The 22,027-nt window shown below is 38.7% G+C and overlaps 1 protein-coding gene across 3 annotated transcripts in view; it reads left to right on the top strand.

Moving 5' to 3' along the window:
• Nucleotides 1–22,027, top strand: part of TMEM108 (transmembrane protein 108) — a 360,169-nt gene that overhangs the window by 26,468 nt on the left and 311,674 nt on the right. The window contains exons 3-4 of one of the 3 annotated variants that reach the window (XM_049628817.1): nt 15,597–15,703; nt 16,114–16,220. The exons of the other annotated variants lie outside the window; for them this stretch is intronic. The gene's annotated coding sequence lies outside the window, so the exon portion shown is untranslated. The remainder of the gene's footprint in view (nt 1–15,596; nt 15,704–16,113; nt 16,221–22,027) is intronic. 3 annotated transcript variants of the gene reach the window in all.

Raw genomic sequence — 22,027 nt, 5'->3', positions numbered from 1 at the left:
CCTCAACTTAGGGTGCATATTCCTTAATGACGTGCTGTTATGATACATGTAATTGATAGCTCCTTGATCTTGATTCTGACAAGTTTTTTTTTTTATTCACAACGGAGCCACTTTTTAAAGTGAGAGGGTTGTTTTTGTCCATATGGCATTCATGTGGTTATGAATATTTGTACGTAGCATTCTAGGAATAAATATATAATTTTAAAATGAAAGTCGTAATACCAGCACATGCCTATTTCTACATAGTTTAGCTGCTTTCAAAGCTTAAAGTGGGTGAGATCCACACATCTGAATATTTCAATATAATTGTAGGGTTATTAATGCATGGCAATTTTGGTTCTGTAAAAAGAAAATACACTGTTCTGGAAGTTCTTCTGTAATGGGTACATATATTCTCTAAGTTAAGTATAAGGATCGAAAACAACCGTAATAGCAATGAAAACCGCTGCCTCTTCATTAGTGTGTTTTCTTTGAGTTTTTACTGTGATCATAATTCTTCACATGTACTTATGCTCCAATTACCTTACTATGCTTGGCAGTCCAAGCATGATATTCCTCACTGGACTTTCATTGATTTGCTTAAACTCATCTTTCTGTGAAGTAAAGACTTATCTGGAGCTTGAAATATAATTTATGTTACACCAGGATAACTACCAGTGTCATTTCTGTTTCTGTCTGGTATGAGACCCTTTAGTGTTTTGTGTGTTTGGTTACAGGATGATCCCTTTAATCTGTTTCATATTACCACATTATTTCTCTTGCATATCTCATTTATTTTATACCACATCTTGTTCTGGAAAGGATTTAGGAAGATGCACAACATACAACAAGTTAAATTTTAAGAGTGAAAGTGAAAGAAGGGGGAAAAATATACAAAAGTAGAATGCTGAATGAAGCTAAGAACATTTCAGGTTATGGGGACTGATTGTCTTACTTTTGAGAGGATCCTTACATGGCTTTGGGTTTATAGCATCTGTTTTGAAGAAATCTCTGTTCCATTACACCGGATCCTAAGTATAAGAAAAAACCATCTACCTTCCCCCTTCTATAGTTTGATCAGTGTTTAATTAGTTTTAAAAGAATTACTATACATAGAAAAGTAGTGATGTATGTGTAAGGTATGAAGAATAAAATGTGTCCCTTGTGTGTACTCTTCACCAAGCTTAAAAAACAGAATATTGCCACTTCTTTTGAAGCCCCTGTGTGCTCTTCTCCAGTTACATTCCCCTCCTTTTCCCTTACTAGTTGTAATCAGTATCTCCAACTTTGCAGTTATGCCTTACTGTTTAAGTTTTATCATCTATGTATTTTTAAGCAAAAAAAAAAAAAAAAAAGAAACCATAATATGTGTTATTCTGTGACCTCTTATTCTTGTGCTTAGCACTGAGATTCCTCTATGTTGAAGTTTGTACCATAGTTAATTCATTTTCACTTATGTGAATGTGTGCTATTGATCCATTCCCATATAAACAACAGTGCTGTCAGTGTTCCTATTTACAACTTGGTTCATGTCTCCCTTGTGTATGTCTTACACAGATACATATGTGTGAGACTTTCTCCAGGCTATGTAATTACACAACACAAATGTTGTGTCATAGGGATTGTGAATATTCAACTTCATTAGATAATGCCAGATTGTTTTCTAAAGTGGTTATACCATTTTATGCTATTGCGAATGTAATGGGAGCTCTTGTGCTCCATATCCTCATTATACTTGGTACTGCATGACTTTGTAATATCTGCCCATTTGGTAGGTGAATGGTGTATTCTTTATAAAGGTATTGCTAGACAAGAAGCCTGGCACCAGAGGTGAATTACTGTTTATTTGGTCCACCAGACCCCTCTAGACACTTCTCTTTAGTCCCTGTAGTTTTCCTTCATACTGTCCACCAAGACTTGAATGTCTTGCCTGCTTCAGCTCTCTGAATTACTAATGTTCATGTGCTATCACCTTAGATTGAGAATTTAGAACATGCTTTCAAATGTCTTCAGTTTTTATTTTCTCAGTTAATTCAACACATAATTACTTGGTGTTGTATCTAGTCTATGCCAAGATATCTTCTCTGCTCCCAGAGACCTTCTGTGTCTTTTGAGGGTGAGGGCCAATAAGGCTATAAACAGATTATAAATTAAAGTGCTATGAAGAAAACTTCAGGTGTTGAAATGGAAGGTATTGTGGGAAATGTACCTCAGGCCTCTCAGGCAGGTGGATTTAGTTGAGACATGAATAGCAAAGGGTTAGCTATGCCATGTAATACTATGTGTGGGGCAGATTGGGGAGAGGAAAGGGGATGCAGAAGGCCAATAAGAAAAAAACATGTAAGGAACTTGAGGCCAGAATAAAACCCAGCATGTTTAGGAATTGTGAGAAGGCAGATACGGCTGGAAGTCAGATGCTGGTTTGGAGTACTGTGGTAAAATTGTGGAGTTAAGAAAGAACCAGATCATGTAGAACCTTTTAGGCAGAGTGTGAGGAGTATGGATTCATGCTTAAGTGCGGTGGAAAGTTGGTGAAAGGTTAGAAAAGGAGACTGGAGGAGAGGGTGACATGATGTAGTTGAAGTTTTAAGATAACTCTTGCTGATATGTGAAGAATAGATTGAGGGGGCAGGAAGGGTGTTAAAAGAACCACAAAATTCTAAACATTTGGGGCACCTATTACCTGTGATGATACCAAGTGAGGTCCTTACCCTCCAGAAGTTATTTGTGGTGGTGAAACACAATTGATAGTACTAACTGTGCAGTTGTCTGGGCAAAGAAGACCTACCTTAGGGGTTGAGAAATGGGAGAGAGCACTGTGGACAGGAGCAGTCAAGAAAGACTTCTTGGGCAGCTGTCAGATTCAATATGGACCCAGAAGGATGGGTAGACGTTAAATAGCAGGGAATGGGGAAAGTGTTGCAAGCAGGACAAAATGGTGTAGACCTCGGTTTGGATGGAACAGAGGAGGGCTGGGAGGTGAATTTTGAGGGAAAGCTTTTGCCATGTTGTGAGAGACCTTGAATGACTTTTCTTCCTTAGTATGGTACCACTAGTGGAGTAGTGAGTTGATACATGTTCCTCATTTTTGTGAGGATGTTGCTGATGGCTTTAGTTTTGAAGACTTCACTAGAAATATAGTTTCCTTAAAAAGCATCATTGCATTTTTTATTATAGGCTGATTTTGTTGTCCTGAACTACTTTCCAATGGGATTTTACTAAGTCATTGGTTAATTTTTAGTTTGTCATTAGGTCTTCATATAGAAGAACCAATTCTTTTTTAAATAACGGAAGAAATTACACGTATAGCTAAAAAAAAAAAAAGAAAAAAGAAATAAGGGCATTTATCTTACTCCCTCAATCCTTTTCTTCATTTCAGCAATGAGGTGAGAAAATGGTTGAGGCAACATGTATCTGCAGGATTTATTTATTTAGATCAGCCAAGATCAAGTCGAGTGTTGTTCTCAAGAAACTAAAGGTCCAATTCAGTACAAATCCTTTTACTTAGAATCCAAGCCATTCCCCTCCATATTTTATCCTTTATTTAATGCCTGAACTCCTTTCTAGTCTGCTCTGAAGGTAGAAATAGTGAGACCACATGGTATCCCATTCTAGATTTTTGCTTCCTTCATTTATGATTTTGCCTTTACCACATCATGCTCATAGCCAGGAGGGGTGCATGGTCTGTCCAGTCATTGTCTGGTCAAAGTCTAGCTGTGTAATTGACCTTAGTCTCACACTTCTGAGAATGTGTACCTTCTTTAGTCTCTACTGCTTTTCCACTGATTTGCATACCTGTAGATGATCTCTTGAATTTCTTGATTGACTACATCCTATTTTTACTCAGAAAAATTGATAGATGTTATTTGTCCAGAATAATAGATTTTTCTTGGATTGATGATACCAAGAAGCATTTTCCACTTTTGACATGTCTTTCTAAATTTATTTTCCTATAAAAGCCCCTGGTGCATTTTTACCCATTCTTCTCTTTTGGCTCAGTACCACCTATCATAACTCATTAAGTGCTCCTCTCTGGAAGCATTGAGTGACACCACCAGTATAATAAATGTCCTAGGTACCTGCTAACTTCCTTTCAGGTTACTTGAGCCATTTTGATAGCCTGTCACAGATTCAGAGGGACCCTGTAAGTGCCCAGGGTGTGTGACATTCTGCTTGTCCTCTGATAGGCCTGCTGTCCTGGGAGAAGAGGGCTTAAACAGATGAAGAGTGAGCAGATAGTACAAGACTGGAGTCACCAGGATGTCAGTCACTTCTGTTCAGCTCAGCCTGGGTAGTTGCAGAGCTGTGGTGTACCTACTACCTTTCTCCGCCCCCCCCCCCCCCCTGCAGCTTTTAGGCAGTGAGCTGTGAAGCTGAGGAAATTTAAAGTGAATTTTTCTCTGGAAAGGCATAGGACTCTGATGCAACTTAAGTGAAAGTGATGTGAATACAGATACTAAAAGAAAAACATCATAAACCCTGAAGAATGTTTATTAAGAAAAGAGCATGATTTAAATCTCATTATAACATTGCATTACGAGGACTCTGTTTCACAAAGACATGTCCACATCCTCGCAGGCGACCCACGGAAAAAGCTTTTAGTTGATCCAACTACAATAAACGCTGCAATGAATACTTCCTCTGAGTCTTGTTCAGTGAACAGTTACTTGTCATAAGAAATGAATTGTGTTTTAAGCTGGAGATAGGTACTTGGGAATTGGGCTATGGTAGCAACTCTGAATGTTCTGTTGTCATTTTTAAAAATGTATTTAACATTTATTGCCCTCAGGGAACTCACATCAAGGAAATGGAAACCTAGACAGCCAACTAATGATGCAGGTCTGATCTCCTTGAAGGCAGGAGCTCATGAATTTATCTTCTCTCTGTGTTACTAGCACTTTATATGTGCCTTATATGCAAAAGGTGCTCGGGGAATTCCCCCCCCCCTGCTTTTTTTAGTTTGGAAATAATTTCAAACTTTTAGAAAAGCTGAAATATACTACAGAATACTCATACCGTTTATCCAGGTTTATTTATTAACATTTTGTTCCATTTACATGCTCAGGTGCACATGAGCTTTCTCCCCTCCTCCCCCATGTAGATAGGGGTGTGTGTGTGTGTGTGTGTGTGTGTGTGTGTGTGTGTGTGTGTAGTTTTTTTGGAAACCATTTGAGATGTGTATCTCATTATTCTTTAAACACTTTAGTATATATTTCCTATGACTAAGGATATCCTCTTACATGACCACAGTACTTTACCAACCTTGGTAAATTTAACATTGATATAATGCTTTCATCTAATATACTGTCCACATTCCAGTGACCCAGTATCATCTTTTACAGCATGTTTTTTCCTCCAGTCTAGGGTCACTTATGCTGTTTGTTCTGTCTCTTTATTTTACTCTAGAATAGTTACACAGCCTTTCTGTGTCTTTTATGACATCAGTTTTTTTTTTTAAACAGCTTGATACAGAATTTACATGTGATAAAAATCACCAGTTTAAGCAAAAATTCATTTATTTTTAGTAAACATGCAGAATTGTGCAAACATCTCTATCATCGAGTTTCAGAACATTGCATTTACTACAAAAAGATACCTTGTGCCCATTTGTAGTCAATCCCTGCTTTCAACCCCAGCCCCAGGAAATCATTAGTCTGCCTTCAGTCATTGTAGATTTGCCTTTTCTGGATATTTCATATAAACGAAATTATACGATGTCGAGTCTTAGGCATCTGACTTTTTTCACTTAGTGTAATGTTTTATGAGGTTTGTTAACATGTAGCATGTATTAGTATTTTCCTTTTTACTGCTGAATGGAATCCCATTGTATGGTTATACCACATTTTGTTTGTCCATTTATCACCTGGTAAACATTTTATTATTTTCACTTTTTTTGTTATTATGAATGATGCTGCTATGAATATTCATGTACAAGTCTTTGTGTGCACATACTTTTTCATTCCTCTTGGATAGATACTTAGGAATGGAATCATGATAAATTTATCTTTGTAAGAAATTCCCAAACTGATTTTCAGAGTAGCTGTACATTTCACATTCCCCTAAGCAATGTTCCTTTGCATCCTCATTAACTTGTTACTGTTTAATGATAGCCATTCTAGGTGAAGTAGTATCATATTGTTTTAATTTGCTTTTTCCTAAGGACTAATAATGCTGAACATTTTTTCCATGTGCTTATGATCTTTTTTTGTGTTTTTTTTGGTGAAATGTCTATTCAAATGTTTTGCCCATTTTCAGTTGGATTGTTTTCTTTTGAGTTGTAAGAATTATTTGTATATTCTAAATAGTCTTTTGTCAGATTTATGACTTGCAGATATTTTCTCTCTGTGACTTTCTATTTTCTTAATGCTTTCTTTTGATGTGCAAAAGTTTTAATGTTTGAAGTCCAATTTATCATTTTTACTTCTATGGATCATGCTGTTGATATTGTATCTAAGAAATCTTTGCACAACTCAAGGTCATGAAGATCTGATTACTTCCTTGCAGGGGCATATTACATGTGTCTAGTGCTACTAGATAGCCATGAAAATACTCAGAGGTTTTCTCTGACTTCTTTCAAGATTTTCTCTTTGTCTTTGATTTTCTGTGGTTTGAATATGGTATGCCTAGGTGTAGGTTTTGGGACATTTATTCTGCTTGGTGTTTTCTGAGCCTTCTGGTTCTGTGATTTGGTATCTCTCATTAATTTAGGGAAATTTTCACTCATTATGGCTTTAAATATTTCTTCCCTTTTCTTCTTCTGATTATTCCCATCATGAGTATGTAATACCTTTTGTAATTGTCCCACAGTTCTTGAATATTCTGTTCTGTCTTTTGTTGTGTTTTTGTTGCTCCTCTTGTGTCTGAGTTTCCTTAGAGACTGCTTCTTAAATAAGGTCTGAGACATGCAATTCTTCTGGTTGTAATCCCCTGTTATTAAACAGAAGCCCAATGGATGTGGGAAGGTAAGAGTTGGGGGAAGCCTTCTCTAGTCTTGTAATTAGGTCTTAGTCTTTTAGTGAGCCAGTGCTTTTCATATCCTTTCCTCCTTCACTTAGGTGTGACAGGAAGGTGAAAGGGAGCTGAATTTAGGTATTTCCCTTCCTGTAAGTTGAAGGCTGTAGTGGGCTGGAATTAGGTGTTTCCCTTGCCCCATGTCAGGCTCTGGTAAATAGTTTCCCTTGAGGGCAGACCTTACTAAGGAGAATTGGATTTTTGGGTGTACATCAAAATGGCTACTTTCCCTCTCCTCCAGCAGGAAGCAGGAGGGAATTTTTCTCTGATCCTCACTGTGAGAAATGCTGGTAGGTAAAACACTTAAAAGTGTGCTGTCTCCCCCTCCTCAAGACATTCACTCCTGCAATCCCACCCATGAAGATTTTAACTCAGATTTGTTGACACTGAGCCCCTAACAATTCATCAATTATAGTTTCGGTTTGCTTACCTTGGTACTGGTTCCCCCTGGAGGTCTCGGCTTACAGGTGCCTGCTCTAGTAAGTTAGACTTCTATGTATCTACCTGACCATCTCTAATTTTGGGGACAGTGGCTTGCCCTGTGACCTCAGTTCTCTGATGGATCTAAGAAGAGATGTTGATTTTTAGTTTGTTCAGCTTTTCTCTTGAGAGGAGGGGAATGATGACTTCCAACCTCGTTACATGCTGACCAGAAACCAGAAGCTATTTAAGAGTTTTCAAGGGAGTAAATAAACCAGTGTTTAAAAACACATCAGCAAAATATCAAATTAAGGCTAATATCACTTTTTTTTAGTTTTAAATTCCAATTAGTTAACATACAGTGTTGTATTAGTTTTAGGTGTGTAATATAGTGATTCCAATCATCTATACATCACCCTGTGCTCATCACAACAAGTGCATTCCTTAGTCCCCATCCCCTGTTAATTTCACCCCCCCCCCCAAGCCCTCTGGTAACCTTCATTTCTCTATAGTTAAGAGTCTGTTTCTTGGTTTATCTCCTTTTTTCTCTATGCTTGTTTGTTCTGTTAAATTCCACATATAAGTGAAATTATATGGTATTTGTCTTTGACTTATTTTGCTTAGCATTATAGTCTCTAGCTCCATCCATGTCATTGCAAATGACAAGACTTCATTCTTTTTTATGGCTGAATAATGCTCTATTGTATTTATATATCCTATCTTCTTCATCCAATCATCAGTTGATGGATACTTGGGCTGCTTCCATGTCTTGGCTATTATAAATAATGCTTCTCTAAACATAGGAGTGCAAGTATCCCTTTCAGTTAGCGTTCTTATATTCTTTCGGTAAATACCCAGTGATGTGATTGCTGGATCATAAGATAGTTCATTTTTTAACTTTTTGAGGAACCTTCATACTGTTTTCCACAGATGTATACTAGTTTGTGTTACCAGCAGTAGTGGGAGAGGATTCCTTTTTCTCCACATCCTTGTCAACACCTGTTATTTCTTGTGTTGTTCATTTTAGCCATTCTGATGGAGGTGTGTGTGGGGTGATATCTCATTGTGGTTTTGATTTGAATTTCCTTGATGATGAGTGATGTTGAACATCTTTTTTTTTTTTTTTTTAATATATGAAATTTACTGTCAAATTGGTTTCCATACAACACCCAGTGCTCATCCCAAAAGGTGCCCTCCTCAATACCCATCACCCACCCTGCCCTCCCTCCCACCCCCCATCAACCCTCAGTTTGTTGTTGAACATCTTTTCATGTGTCTGTTGGCCACTTGTAGGCCATCATTGGAGAAATGTCTGTTCATGTCTTTTGCCCATTTTTTAATTGGATTTTTTTTTTTTTTGGTGTTGAGTTCTTTGAGTTCTTTATATATTTTGGATATTGAACCATTATTGCATCTGTCATTTGCAAATACCTTCTCCCATTCATTAGGTTGCCTTTTTATTCTAATGATTGTTTTTTGTTTTGTGTTTTTTGCTGTGCAAAAGCTTTTGTCATGCCAATAGTTTGTTTTTGCTTTTGTTTCCTTTGCCTCAGGAGATAAATCCAGAAAGATGTTATAGTTAATGTCAGAGAGATTACTGCCTGTGCTCTCTTCTAGGGTTTTTATGGCTTCGGGTCCCATTTAGATCTTTAATCCATTTTGAATTTATTTTTGTGTATGGTGTAAGAAAGTGGTTTAATTTCATTATGTTGTATGTAGCTATCCAGTTTTACCAACACCATTTGTTGAAGAGACTTTTTCCCATTGCATATTCTTGTCTCCTTTGTCAGGTTAATTGACCATATAATTGTGGGTTAATTTCTGGGCTCTCTGTTCTGTTAATCTGTGTATCTATTTTTGTGCCAGTACCATATTATTTTGATTACTGCAGCTTTGTAAAATAACTGGAAGTCTAGAATTGTGATACCTCCAGTTTTCTTCTTTTTCAAGATTGCTTTGGCTATTTGGGGTCTTTTGTGGCTTCATAATAACTTTAGGATTGTTTGTTCTAGTTCTCTAAGATGCTGTTGGTATTTTTTTTAAAAATGTGTATTCTTGAGAGAGAGAGAAAGAGCATGAGCAGGGGAGGGGCAGAGAGGGAGGGAGACACAGAATCTGAAGCAGGCTCCAGGCTCCAAGCTGTCAGCACAGAGACTGATGCAGGGCTTGAACCCACAAACTGTGAGATCATGACCTGAGCCGAAGTCAGGTACCCAACCGACTGAGCCACCCAGGCGCCCCGTAAAATGCTGTTGGTATTTTGATAGAGATGGCATACTAAATATGTAGATTGCTTTAGGTAATGTAGACATTTTGCCAATATTCTTTCAACCCATAAGCATGGAATCACTTTCCACTTTTTTGTGTCATCTTCAATTTCTTTTATCAATGTTTTATAATTTTAAGAACACAGGTCTTTTACCTCTTTTATTAAGCTTATTCTTAGGTATTTTATTATTTTTGGTGCAATTGTAAATGGGATTGCTTTCTTAATTTCTTTCTGCTGCTTCATTATAGTGTATACTTTATTAATATATAAAATTAGTATATATGTTTATTTTTATATATTTTTTAGTAAGCTCCATGCCCAGCATGGATCCCAGTATGGGGCTTGAACTCACAACCCTGAGATCAAGACTTGAGCTGAGACCAAGAGTTGGATACTTAACTAACTGAGCCACCCAGCTGCCCCAATATATACATTATTAATGTATAGAATTAGTGGATAGAAATACAGATTTCTCTATATTGATTTTCTAACCTGTGACTTCGCTGAATCCATTTATCAGTTCCAGTAATTTTTGGTGTAGTCTTTAGAGTTTTCTATATATAGTATCCTGTCATCTGCAAGTAGTGAAAGTTTTATTTCTTCCTTACTGATTTGGATGCCTTTTCTTTTTTTTCTGTTCTTTTCTTTTTTTTTTTTTTTTTTTTTTGAGAGAGAGTGCTTGTGTGAGTGGGGGAGGGGCAGAGAGAGAGGAGGAGAAAATCCTAAGCAGGCTCTGTGCTGTTAGCAGAAGCCCAATGCAGGGCTTAATCCCACAAACCATGAGATCATGACTTGAGCAAAAACCAAGAGTTGGAAGCTTAACTGACTGAGCCACCAAGGTGCCCCAACTTTTATTTCTTTTTGGAATGATTGCTGTAGCTACAACTTTCAGTACTGTGTTGAGTGAAAGTGGTGGCAGAGGACATTCTTGTCTTGTTCCTGATCTTAGGGGAAGAGCTCTCAGTTTTTCACCAATGAGTATGTCAGCTTTGGGTTTTTTCATATATGGCCTTCATCATGTTGAGGTATGTTCCCTCTAAACTAACTTTGTTGAGTGTTTTTAAGAATGAATGTTGTACTTTGTCATATGCTTTTCCTGCATCTATTGAAATGATCATAAGATTTTTATCCTTTCTCTTGTTGTGATGTATTACATTGATATGCAAATACTGAACCATTCTTACATCCCAGGAATAAGTCCCACTTGATTGTGGTGAATATTTTTTTTAATGTATTGTTGGATTTAGTTTGCTAACATTTTGTTGAGGAATTTGTTTATCTGTGTTCATCAGAAATACTGGCCTTTAGTTCCTTTTTTTAAGTCTTTATCTGGTTTTGGTATGCAGGGTAATGCTGGCTTCAGTGAATGAATTTAGAAGCTTTTCTTCCTCTTCTATCCTTTGAAATAGTTTGAGAAGTCATCTGTGAAGCCATCTGGTCTTGGACTTTTGTGGGGAGTTTTTGGATATTGATTCAATTTCCTTGGTGGTAATTGGTCTGTTCAAATTTTGGTAAGGTTATATGTTTCTAGCAATTTATCCATTTCTTCTGGGTTGTCCAATTTGTTGGCATATAATTTTTCATAATATTCTCTTACAATAGTTTGTATTTCTGTTGGTGGTTATTTCACCTTTGATTTGTGATTTTATTTGAATGCTTTTTTTTTTTTTTTTTTTTTGATGAATCTGGCTAGGGGTTTATCAGTTTTGTTGATCTTTTCAAAGAACCAGCTCCTGGTTTCACTGATCTGTTCTATTAGTTTCTGTTTTGTTTGTTTCTGTTCTCATCTTTGTTATTTCTTCTACTGGTTTTGGGTTTAGTTTGTTCTTTTTCTAACTCCTTTAGGTGTACGGTTAGATTGTTTACTTGAGATATTTCTTACTTCTTAATTAGGACTGCATGGCTATAAACTACCCTCTTAAAAGTGCTTTTGCTGTATCCCCTAGATTTTGGACCATTGTGTTTTCATTTTCATTTCTCTATATGTTTTTTTAAACTTCTTTTTTGATTTCTTGGTTGACCCATTCATTGTTTAGTAACATGTTATTTAATCTCCATGTATTTGTGTTGTTTTCTAGAGTTTTTCTTGTGGATAATTTCAAGTTACATAGCATTGTGGTTGGAAAAAATGTGTGGTATGACTTCAGTCTTTTTGAATTTGTTAAGACATGTTTTGTGGCCTAACATGGATCTATTCTAGATGTTCCATGTGCACCTGAAAAGAATATGTATTCTGCTGTTTTAGAATGGAATGTTAGGAGTACATCTATTAGCTCCATCTGGTCTAATGTGTCATTCAAAGCCACTATTTGTTGATTTTCTGTTTGAATGATCTATCCATTGATGAGTGGGGTGTTGAAGTCTTCTACTTTTATTGTGTTATCAGTTACTTCCTTTATGTTTGCTAATAGGTGCTTTATGTGTTTGGGTGCTTACATGTTGGGTGCATAAATAGTTACAATTATTATATTTCTTGTTGGACTGTTCTTTTTTGTAGTGGTATTCTTTTTTGTCTGTGGTTACAGTCTTTGTTTTAAAGTCTAATTTAAATAAATAATAATAATAAGAATTTAAAAAGGAAGAGACACTAGAGATCTTTTTCCACATACATGCAGAGGAAGGTGAGGACACAGCAAGAGGACTGTATCTGCAAGCTTGGAAGAGAATTCTCTCTGAAAGCCCTCCCTGACAGCACCTTAATCTCAGACTTCCAGTGTCCAGAACTGTGAAAAAATCAAACTCTGTTGTTGAAGTCATCCAGTCTGTAGTATTTCATTATGGCAGCCCGAGTAGATTAAAACATAAAGCATAATGGAGACCTATCTCGTAAATTGTTTGTTGCGAGTAACAGAAACTGAAATTACCTTAAAAAGAAAATGTCTTAGGTCAATAATTGAACAGTCTGAGATCCAGCTACCACAGGACCCAGGATTTCTTCTGCCCCTCTCCCTCCCTCCCTCTCTCTCTCTCTCTCTCTCTCTCTCTCTCTCTCTCTCTCTCTCTGTCTCCTGGATCTGCCCCTCCTGCTCCTGGCACCTCTCTCCTCTTGGTGGTTCTTCCCTGGGGTAAGTCTCCTCACCAGTAGCTTTGTGGAGGCAAGCACCTCCTTTAGGAGGTCAGGCTCAAGGCATTAAGGGACTCAGAAGCCACAGCAACAGTGTGGGTGAGGCACAGGGTTGTCCCTCTAGAACACAGGGAATGATCATTAAATGCAGAGCTCAAAAAAAAAAAAAAAAAAAAGGATTCCAACAATGATGACAAAGGGACCCTGGAGTGACAGAACGAGCTCCCAACACCATAGGTGGATCAGTCTGAGCAACAAAATAAATAGCCTCGTATTGGATTATAACCCAAAGTAAAAAAAGAAGAAAAATAAAGATCCACAAGTTCTTACTGACATAGATGATTGAATAAATAAATGTGGGAAAAGAGACAAATCTCCCATGCTGAAGAATTCCAATTAATGTATGCAGATATGCCACCCTCAAGGGGATGGAACATAACCCCCCCCCCTCCCCCCCACCAAGAAGTGTCGGCTGCAAATGACTTCTTCCAAAGATGACAGTGTGGATATCAGGAGGTAATGAATTTTTTTTCGGGAGAAATCTGACACACATTATCTCAGCCAAGTGCTCAAGTCAGCATCAACAGTGATGGGTCATGTTGATAGGATATCCCTTGAAATGATGTAATGGAAATAAAACTTCTGTGCTCTCCTCCCCAAATCCTGTAACCCCATCATAATCACGAGAAAGACATCTGACAAAACCCAGTTGATTAAAAAATGACACAATTGGAGTTTAAAGTTCTGTGTACCTGTCTTCCAAAGTTCTGGGAATTTTTTTAAGTCACAAGTACAGGGAGTGAAGTTAATCTTATCTTTGGTTCATGGCACATTATGAGCATTGGTTGTACAAGGCCCCCTCTTGACATTTATGTATATGTTTATTTCTTTTATCCCCCCCCCCCATATGTCATTCTGATTCATCTCTCCCCATAGGCAATCATTTTGTGTATATCTTTCTTTTTAATTTCAGTACATTGTAAAATTCATACTTTGTATTCATGTATTATAACAGAACATACTTGATGTCTTTTTTTCTTACTACTTAAGCCTTTCATTTTTTAAGATCGGTTCATGTTGCTCTATGTACATCTAACCTGCTGCTTCTCTTTGGTGGGCTTCTTCACGGCACATCTACCACATTTTACTCATCTATCCAGCCAGGAACACTTGGCTTAGATTCCCTTCAGCTCTTCCTCCCCACAAACGGTACTGCCATTGACAGCCTCTTTTGACTGTGTATGAGCATTCCTTTAGGATTTATACACAAGATGGATATGCTAGGTCATACTTAATTTTACCAAGTAGCCTTTGCTCTTCAGAATGTCTGTATCCGACTGTCCCTCCAGCAGCATGTCTTAGGGAGTTCCTGTTTTCCTGAGTCCCTACTAACACTTGGCATGACCCAACTTTTAATTTTTTCCAGGTTTGTATGTGTACACTGAAATTGCACTATTTTTTGCTTGCTGTGTTTCAGTTGTTTCTAGCAAGTTAAAAGTGCCCTTATTGAGTAGTAATATTAACCCTCAGAGTCCACCTCATCACAGTTCTTCTATTTTCATTATCTCCTTCATCACTCCTTGTGTCTAATGCATCCCCATAGTTTTGATTTCTCCTCTGGCCATAATTCTCCCTCTCTTGTACCTTATCCTTTGTAGTGGGAAAGACAGGGCATTATCTAGTCCACCCTATGTTTCATTGTTGTGAGAAATGAGGAGTTTTCTCCTGCTTTGTACCAGCACAAAGGAGTCACAGAGGAAGTAACAGATGGTTCAAAGGGTGAGAACAAAGGCACAAAGCCATATGGGAATAATGTACCTTTAAAAACCAACATTCAGGGGCACCTGGGTGGCTCGGTTAGTTAAGAGTCTGATTTTGGCTCAGGTCATGATCTCGCTGTTCGTGAGTTCAAGCCCTATGTTGGGCTCTGTGCTAACAGCTCAGAGCCTGGAGCCCACTTCAGATTTTGTGTGTCCCTCTCTCTCTGCCCCTCCCCCGCTCTAACTCTGTCTGTCTCTCAAAAATAAACATTAAAAAAATTTAAAAACCAAAATTCAAGGTAAAGCAAGTTAAAGAGTCTGAAAGAGTAAGGAATCATGACACAGGTTGCTAGGAAAGGGGTCAGGTGGTATCTGGAGACCTCAAGACCTAACAGAAGAAGATGATCCAGAAAGGTATATAGTTTGGGGTGATGTAAGCATAAAGAAAAAGGGAGACTCATTGAGATTTGGAGAGGGAAGAGAACAGACAGAGTATATAAGGTAGATTTTTTAATACATGTACTTTTAAATACAATATATATAATAAAACACATATATTTTTTAATACATGTACTTGACCATGTGGTATATAAAATGTTCCCTGTAAGATTAAGCCAAAAGTCATAGTGTCAGCCCCAGAGGACTTAGAGTCTAGCAGCCCAGCTTTTAATTTCTTTAGAAAATGTGAGTCAGGGAAAATCCTGAAAAGTGTAATAGACACTTATACAACATGTCCTACTAAAGTTCTGTAGATGGTCTGATTCAGTAGTTTGCAACTTCTATCCCACCCACAGGGGAAGGGGGCTCTGATACACTCTGTAAAGTAACAGTGACTAATAGCTGAATGAAGTCTCTCAGTATGGTGGGGGAAGGAATGGAGGAAGAGAAGGTCAACTTTTGAGGTTCATGTCTGTAGAAGAATGAACAAAGTGGTCAAAGATAATGAAATAAGAAACCAAAAAGAAACAACCTAGAGCATCAACCCTTCATTTCACTACTGCAGAGGCCCCATTGACTTCTTGCCTCAACTTTACTTTTTTGCCTCCCTACAATACACAAATTTTAAGGATACCTTATCCACTTTATCTTTCAGTCAGGTCCCCTGAAAACAGTGGCTTTCTGAATTGTTCCCTCTTGGTTTTTGAGATCAGCGATGGCAGTTGCTGGAAATTATGGGCCAAAGGAGAAGGAAAAAGCATGGTATGTATGAGGGGAAATTCAGTGGCTGGACAAGGAGTTTAAGGAGCAGGTTATAGGTCTTTATATTGACCATTTCTCTGTCAGACAAGTATTGAAATTTGGCAGTTCTGGTCTCAGCATCCCTGAACTTCCCTTATTTTGTAGCTTCTCACCCTGAGGTTCCCAATTTTTGAGTCTAGGAAACTCAGTCATTTATGAATTAAGCTGAAAGGCCAGAGTTAAAGGTTAAGTAAGACACAGAATAATCAGTGAAGGATGAAAGTAATTCCTAATGATGGGAAGCAGAGGGAAGAGTTAAGGCACTGGTAGATTTACAAAGACTAAAAGGAAATATAGCTTTTCCATAAAGGCAGGAAGTGGTGCAAATAGTAGTAGTAATAATCCTTTATGTGTATATCATTTCCGTTTAGTGTTCTTTTTACACTTTGAGGAGTCAAGGACGTGACTGCCGTCCTCATGCATACAAAGAGATTGGATTATAGATTGGGAGAGAGACTTCCTTGAGGTCTCCTAGAAGGTGAGAATGGACCTATGGTTCTGAGTAGCTTATTGCTTCTTTCTGTGACAAAATGCTAAATATTGGGATCAGAGTGCCAAGGACAGGCAGAACATAAAGGAAAAGGAGGTCAAAGGAACAGAAAGACTGTATCAGCAGAATGTGTACTGAAAATTAAGCTACTCTGCCCTTAGTTTCTCTTATAGTCTTCCACTTTAAATTGTCCCCTTGGAGTTTTTCTAGTATATAGAATCAGAATTTTAGAGCTGCTTACCTTTTTGATATTCTATTCCATCTTCATCTGGCTCAAGGCCAAAGACAGTTTTCCAGCTTGAAATATAGGAGAGCCTTGACAGAGGGTGGAGCCCAAATTGCCTGATCTCTATGAAAAGAAGGGGCTTAGCTTCTTGATGTTACACCACTTTTCTAAGGCTAACTGGAATAGGGTTTAAGTCAGAAACAAATCCAAATCTAGGGTGAAGCCAATGGAAGGAAGTGAAATCAAGGGCAAGGCCAAGAAATTAGAATCAGGTTGCTACACCAAAGTAAGGAATGACCACATTCAGAGCTGAGCAGGCTGGTGCCCTGCCTTGGTTCTATATATCAAGTCGTCATGCTAAAGCCCATGAGGCAAATCTATGACATACAGATCAGAACAGGCGGCTGAGCTCCTGTGGTTTCTCATTCTCAGACTGGTTGGGCCAAAGACTTGGGTAAGAGGCAAGAGAAATAAACAAGTGGATGACCAGCTGCTGGGATGAAGCAGGGGGCATGCAGGTTGGTGGCTGGTTAGTAAGTGCCTATTTAAGTGTGCTTTGTGTTTCTCTTCCTTTTTTCCTTTTCTTTTAGTGATTGCAGTGGCGTTTGTGAAGATCCAGCCACATGAGGGAGGGCTGTTGTCCAGAGGAAGTGCTGGACAGCAGGGGGCAAGGCATACTGGGGTGTACTGAAAGCACAGTACAAGACAGCATGGGCCCCCAAATCAAGATTCCCATGAGCTGTGCAGCTGGAAATTGATGCTCTATTCTACAGAGTTATTCTTTGGGGTGATTGATGGGTCTTGTGAAATTCTGAAGAAAAATGCAAACTCTGTCTCCAAGAAGGATGTTTTGGTCACATTTCCTCTCTGGAGGCAGCCTCCAAAGTTCTCAAAATGATAAGGCAGAAATAAAAATATGTCAACTTCTTTTTCCCTCAAATACCCCTCCTCTTTCAGTCTTCTGGTGGCTAGGCAAATTCCTGCTTATTAAAGCCAGCTTTGTCTGCCTGCTGCTTAGAATTACAGGAGAGAGAGCCCACTCAAGGAAAATCTCTACTCCTTATCTTGTGTGTAAGGGATGAACAGGAATCTGGCCAGGGTTCCCTGAGGTCTTGTTCCCAGACTGACTCAGTGTTGCCTCTGTTCCCAGGATGCAAGTGTGGTGTGTGTCCTCCCAGGGTAGCCATAGGGGCATTCAAATGAATCACCCTGGATGCTGCTAGCTTTCTTTAGCGGGTCTTCTAAGACAAGCTCAAGTCATCCTTGAGGAAAAAGAGTTCCCTAAACTGAATAAAGCAGAAGTGGGCGAGGGTAGGAGGCAAAGCAGTTTCGTTGGCATTCCTTAGCTGAAAGGGGTCGAGTTTGGAGATGCTCATATGTGTACATGTTTCAGGTCTTTATTCTGCCACTCACATATGTGCCCCTAAGTCACTTTTTGTGGATAGCAGGACACGTACCTCCTTCTCAACCCTTTGGGATATCCAGTCTGTTACTATCACCTAAAGGACAGCTCCAGCCTTCTTCCCATCTCCTAAGTATAAAAAAACACAGGTTACCCCAAACAGGCCAGTGTCTGAACCCCTCATGGCAAATGATGCTCTGCAAATCTTTTTTGAATTGCTGAGCTGAATGTGTGGGGTTAGATTAAGCAAGAGTTGGAGAAACCCAAGAAAAATTGAAGCTGTAGTTATAAGACTGCCACCCTGTGATGGGCCATGGAATTAGTGATATTTACAATTTTTAATTATTGATGGTGATTCAGTAATTTAAGTGAATAATCAACTGAAACATAAATGTGACTTAGGAAGTAATTAGAAAGTTGAGATGTTAAACTAGAGGAGTTTTAAGATTAGAATTTATTCAGCCAGAATAATTGCACTAAATGAGACTAAAGTATTCATTTACCAAATGTGAAATGTTTCCCTTCTTCATACACACACATATACACACACACCCCTCTGTGTATTTTATTACTCTTGGGTCTTGTAAAAAAAAAAAAAAAAAAGGAGAAGGAACATGTAGTTACCCAAAAAGCTACTCACTTATTCAACAAATAGATGTTGAAATCTTACATTGTGCATAGCTCTCTGCTCAAAATTATGAGGGGCCATCTAATTGGTATGTAATTAGATCCTAGAAGATGGGCAAAGAGACCTAAGGGAAAGAGATCCTTGGTAGCTGCATTTTACCAATTATCCCCCTGGGTTTGTTCCCTGTGTGTAGAGAAGGGGCTTTTACACCTGGTCAGGTAAGATAAAATATGTACTGTATACTGCATTTACCTAGGACTGTGTCCCAAGAATGGTCTTTCAAAAAGTAGAGTTGTCCAATCCCCTCCATGATTCTTTGGGGATTATTAGAGATACTCAACATTAACTCTGTGTTGCAGATAAGGAACAACAGATCAGAAGGGCTCATAGTCTTTCTAAGATGAGAAGGGCCTCAGGAACGTATCCTTCTGAAATAAATGTCAGATGGGTTAGGCATAAAGCTTGAAAGTAGAGAAGAGTACTTGTCCACAATTGGTGTCTTGCTCATGTGTTGGGACAGAGGTGTGGGTGTACCTTCTCTTAAAGGCAGAACTTCAGTAGAGGCATAGAGAAGCCTCTGAGTACAGGCTGAGGTGCTTCTCTAGAAGACTACAGACCTCACCCCAGTGCATGGCATGTGAGACCTAAGTTTTGCAGTGTTTTCTTGCTGCATGCCAAGGTCATGAATAACCTGGACAAGTGGACTCTCACCACATATTCTACCTGTTGTCATCTTGTACAAAGAAATTGGTTGATAACATAAAGCTAAAGTGAGCTGCTTAAGTTTCTCTTCAGGTCAAGAAAATGGCCTGGTGGGAAAAGTGGAGTCTCCAAAGTGGAGACTATTTGATCATGTTCCAGAGAGCTATGGTAACCACCTATAGAAGATTGTGGCATAGTGTCTGCTGTCTGCTGCCTACCCTCATTCATATTTATTCTTTGTATAGATTAAGTAAGAATAAGCATCTGAAGCAAAAGGATGGTGAATTTTAGGTTCTTTCATTTGTGATTAACTTGAAGTGGCCACTAGGAACTGATTTATGTGAACTGTGATGCCAAAACTAAGCAACTCATTTGCATCTTTGCCTTTGCCTCTCCAGGCACATGCCTCCAAGGGCATTTGTGGGTCAGCTTTGGTACTTAACAGTGACTTTAGGAAATGAAAGTTTGATCTAATGCTTGCTGCTTCCTCAAGGCTCAACTGAAACATGCTTTCTGCATGTAATTCTTCTCTGAGCTCTTTAGTCTTGTATATCTTCCCATAGCTCTTAGTTCATGTCTCTTAGGACCACATATTTGGTTATTCACAAATATGCTGGGTTCCTCCATCGAATTTTAAGATCCTTAAGGACAGATTTTATATATTATTTTTCATACTCAGAAGCTAGAAATAGTAGGCACTCAGTGGTGTATGCTGATTGAAAAACTGGTTATATAAAGGAAAGTCTGTACAATTCAGAATTAACATTATGAAGGACTGTAATCTCTGCACATTATGTTTCAGTATTTTCTCAGATTTTGTACAAATACTAGGACCTAATGCTTAAGAGAATATAAATATTTGTATCAAGGCAGACTTTAAATGGTGTTTCATCATATGTGAAATTTATGAATTTATCATCTTCATTAGCTTCTTACAGCTTCTCCTCTGGGTTCCTCTTTGTGGGAGACAAAGTGGTTTCATAAAAAGACCATGGACTTCAAAGCTGACTAGATGGGTGACTTGGGTAAGCTACTCTGCCTCTCCTCTATTCATTTCCTCAGCTATCAAATGGGAATGATTACAGTTCCCTTGCATGGTTCTAAGATGTGTGGTTGGCATGTGTTTGGGCTTTGTCTCCTATGCCTTCATCCATACCACCATCATTTCTCATATAGATGTTTCACTGGAAGGTGTTGATGCTATGCTTTCAAGACATTTTCCACACTGGTGTGTGTGCAGTGTAGACCTCTCAACACTTCCCTGTGTTTAGTACTTCTTTATCACCTCCAGAATAAAAAGTTGGTTGCTTGCTTCAGGAAGTAGACATCAGTATGGAATTAGAAACAAGAGATTTCATGCCTGTGAATGGTTATTGGGCAAAGGGAATGGGAGTAGGCAGGGGAAGCTTTAGGTTGTCATGCTGGTCTGACACCTGTGACAAAGAAAGGAGGAAGGGAGCATGATTTAGCAGGAAGGTCTTCAGACTTTGGTGAAGCTGTGTGAATGACAGTCTTTTCCAGTCCAGTAAGTACAAAAATTACCTGTAGATGAGTCCCTGCTGTTGAGTAATGGTGAATCTTGCCCAGTCATTGGTGGGAGCTGCCTAAACACCCTAACTTCAGCTTGAGAGTTGAGGCAGATCCTAAAGACATCCATAGTTAGCAGCTCTCTGCTAACTGCACTCCTTGAGGAAGATTCTTTCTTGAAAATAAGTAGCTGCATACCTCATGAGCATTTCAGTCTGCTTTGTATTTTCTCCCCTGCCATGTCAAGTTCCTTCGGCAACCATTCAACAGATACGAGTGTCCACTTTGTGCCTGTAACCAAGCTTGCTGAGCAAAGGCAGGCTTCTCTGAAGCCTGCAGCCTAATGGGAGAAATAAATGCTAGTCAGATATTCACATTGACAGTTGACTACCAACTACAGTGAATGCTCTGATAGAAAGGAAGCTTATTTTATGGGGGCGAGCGACAAAGGAACCTGAATTCCTATAACTCATCACATAGTCTCTTGCCCTTCTATATTTCTGCGTGTTGTCCTTTTGCTATAACATCTTTTCCCTGCTTTACCTAGCTCACATCCTCAGTAATAACATCCATAAACACATGTAGGGTGACCATGTGTCTTCTTTGCCTTGGGTAGTTCCAATTGACCTTTTCTGTTCCAGTGTAATTGTTAACATCACTCTCATGCTCAAAATGTCCCAGTCTGGACATTATGTGATCATTTATTTGCCAAAAATTCTAACATATTTTATACAAAATATTCCTTTAATACTCACTATACCCTTTGGAACAGTAACTACTTTTTACCAGTTTTACAGAGTGAAAAGTGAGACACAGGTCAAATAACTCAATCAAGGTCACAGAGCCAGTGGGATTTGAACCCAGGAACTCTGGCCCTGAGCCTGGTCTTCCCAACCACCAGGCTGTTTTACCCCCCACACAAGGGTTGGCTTTAGAAGCCCTCTTCTGATGCCCTGTTCCACCACTTAGCCTGGCCTGGCTGTTTTCTGTGTGATCCCTTCATACCCTGTACATTGTGAAGGCAATGGACACTGTCTCTCACTCCTCATTCCCCTCTGCCCCCAGCACCTCACACATACTGAGAGTTCAGTAAATCTGTTGAATGACTGGATTGAGGCAGGTGAGGAAGTTGTCAATGCATACCACATGGATTGTTAAACAGGAATAGACCCTTGAGTGAGTAATAGTGCTCCTTTTTAGATGTTTTCCCCTTTAACCTTCAGTCATTATTTACCTTCTCCTCCAGACTTAATACTGTTCCCAGACCTACCTAATTATGAACACTGTGGACTAAAAAGGGACATTTTTTA

The sequence above is a fragment of the Panthera uncia genome, chromosome C2 (genome assembly GCF_023721935.1).
Source record: "Panthera uncia isolate 11264 chromosome C2, Puncia_PCG_1.0, whole genome shotgun sequence".
Taxonomy (NCBI): domain Eukaryota; kingdom Metazoa; phylum Chordata; class Mammalia; order Carnivora; family Felidae; genus Panthera; species Panthera uncia.
The sequence above is the reverse complement of the archived record's forward strand: the minus strand, read 5'-3'. Positions and strand labels throughout refer to the sequence as shown.